Here is a 2,804-nt window from a genome sequence, read left to right as displayed (position 1 = left end):
GGGATTGCTGGGTCATATGGCAGTTCCATTTCCAGTTTTTTAAGGAATCTCCACACTGTTCTCCATAGTAGCTGTACTAGTTTTCATTCCCACCAACAGTGTAAGAGGGTTCCCTTTTCTCCACACCCTCTCCAGCATTTATTGCTTGTAGACTTTTGGATGAAAAGATGCTCAACATCACTCATTATCAGAGAAATGCAAATCAAAACCACTATGAGGTACCATTTCACACCAGTCAGAATGGCTGTGATCCAAGAGCCTAACACTTTAACAGCATCATCTTTTAGGATTTGAAATAGCTCAGCTGGAATTCCATCACCTCCACTAGCTTTTTCGTAGTGATGCTTACTAAAGCCCACTTGACTTCGCACTCCAAGATGTCTGATTATAGGTGAGTGGCCACACCATCGTGGTTATCTGGGTCATGAAGATCTTTTTTGTACAGTTCTTCTGTGTATTCTTGCCACCTCTTCTTGATATCTTCTGCTTCTGTTAGGTCCCTACCATTTCTGTCCTTTATTGTGCCCATCTTTGTATGAATTGTCCCTTGGTGTCTCTAATTTTCTTGAAGAGATCTCTAGGCTTTCCCCTTCTATTGTTTTCCTGTTTCTTTGTATTGTTTCACTGAGGAAGGCTTTCTTATCTCTCCTTGCTATTCTTTGGAACTCTGCATTCAGATGCTTATATCTTTCCTTTTCTCCTTTGCCTTTCGCTTCTCTTCTTTTCTCAGCTACTTGTAAGGTGTCCTCAAACAACCATTTGCCTTTTTGCATTTTTTTTTCTTGGGGATGATCTTGATCACTGCCTCCTGTACAATGTTACGAACCTCCATCCACAGTTCTTCGGGCACTCTATCATATCTAATCCTTTGAATCTATTTCTCACTTTCACTGTATAATCATAAGGGATTTGATTTAGGTCATACCTGACTGGCCTAGTGGTTTTCCCTACTTTCTTCATTTAAGTCTGAATTTGGTAATAAGGATTTATTATCCTTAAGTTAATTAATAACAAGGATAGATAAATAGATATTAAAATAGTTATATATATACATAATGTACTTATATTATGATGATAAATTAGAAATATTTGAATGTATAAAAATTTATTAATTTATAATGATACAAAAGGAAGCAATTTATATTTCCAATATAAAATGTGAATATATAAGACTTGCTTATTTTTTTAAAAACTTTTTATTTTGTACTGGGTTATAGCCAGTTAACAAACATGTTGTAATAGTTTCAAGTGAACACCAAAGGAACTCAGCCACATATATACACGTATCCACTCTCCCCCAAACTCTCCCCTCCCAACCAGGCTGCCATATAACATTGAGCAGAGTTTCCTGTACTGTAGAGTAGATACTTGGTGGTTGTGCACTTTAAATATAGCAGTGTATACATGTCCATCCCAAACTCCCTAACTATCCCTTCCCCTCAAGCCTTGTTTATTTTTAACTGACTTTGGAAAACAAATGTATTATTATGATATGTACATTAATATTTGTCTTTTCTTCTTTCAGTAAGAGTATATGCATTTCCAAGCATAGGTATTTCCTTGTTCTGTTTTGTAGAACTAAATAATTGATACAGAAATGGTAAGACAAGTAATTCTGGAGGAAAATTTCTGGAGCAAAAACAGGAATGACTAATGTGCAATAGTTGCTACATCTGAAAAACCAAGCAGAAAGAGAAGCCAGGAGTTCATACAAAGTAACTGAATAGGGGATTTCCATGGCAGTAAGTAAGCCTGGTTCGGAGAAGGCAATGACAACCCACTCCAGTACTCTTGCCTGGAAAATCCCATGGACGGAGAGGCCTGGTGGGCTGCAGTCCATGGGGTCACTAGGAGTCGGACATGACTGAGCGACTTCACTTTCACTTTTCACTTTCATGTATTGGAAAAGGAAATGGCAACCCACTCCAGTGTTCTTGCCTGGACGGTGGAGCCTGGTGGGCTGCCGTCTATGGGGTCGCACAGAGTCGGACACGACTGAAGCAACTTAGCAACAGCAGCAGCAGCAAGCAAGCCTGGTTAGGACTCCAGGCTTCCATTGCAGGGGGCACAAGTTCAACCCTTGGTATGAGAACTAAGATCCCACATACCCGTGGGGTAGGTCCAAAAATAAAAAATAGAAAGATAACTCGTAATGTGCTACAAAGTTACAAATTAGTCAAACATGCTAAGAAAAAAGAGCTAACAAGAAAGACTCCCTTATACTCTAGAAAATAATACCCTAACATCAAATGACAGACTTTGAAAATATAAGAAACACATGGCTTTGGAATAATGCTGACAGATGAAGTCAATGAGTTATGTAGCATTTAGCCAGTAAGATCGTAGTATATGTATGATATTTCTGGAAGAAATGTCTGGTTGCAAAAAAAAAACAAAAAGAAAAAATGTGAAAAGTACAAGATCAAAATAGACTGATGTCACAAGTGAAATTTAAGAATAAAACAGCTATCAGATTCCGGTTCAAGACAGTGTTATAAGAGGTTCCTTAACACACTTCCTTCCATGGACACACCAAATCTACAGCTACACATGCAATAACTCCCTCTGAAAGAAATCTAGAAACAAGCTGAGTGACTCCTGCATATCAAGCAAACATTAAAAAAAAAAAAAAACAAATAGGGTAGGACCATGGTTGACATATTGTCAATACTCTAAGGAAAACAAAATACTGGAGTCATGATTCAGCAGGAGAATAGTTCTACACCTTCGGTTCAGACTTGAAATACAGACAAGTAATAGCACTGAGAGCCTTGTATAACGCTTGTGTGTAGGTACAGAGAACT

The sequence above is a fragment of the Bison bison genome, unplaced genomic scaffold, assembly GCF_000754665.1.
Source record: "Bison bison bison isolate TAMUID 2011002044 unplaced genomic scaffold, Bison_UMD1.0 scf7180017864281, whole genome shotgun sequence".
NCBI lineage: Eukaryota > Metazoa > Chordata > Mammalia > Artiodactyla > Bovidae > Bison > Bison bison.
The sequence above is the reverse complement of the archived record's forward strand: the minus strand, read 5'-3'. Positions refer to the sequence as shown.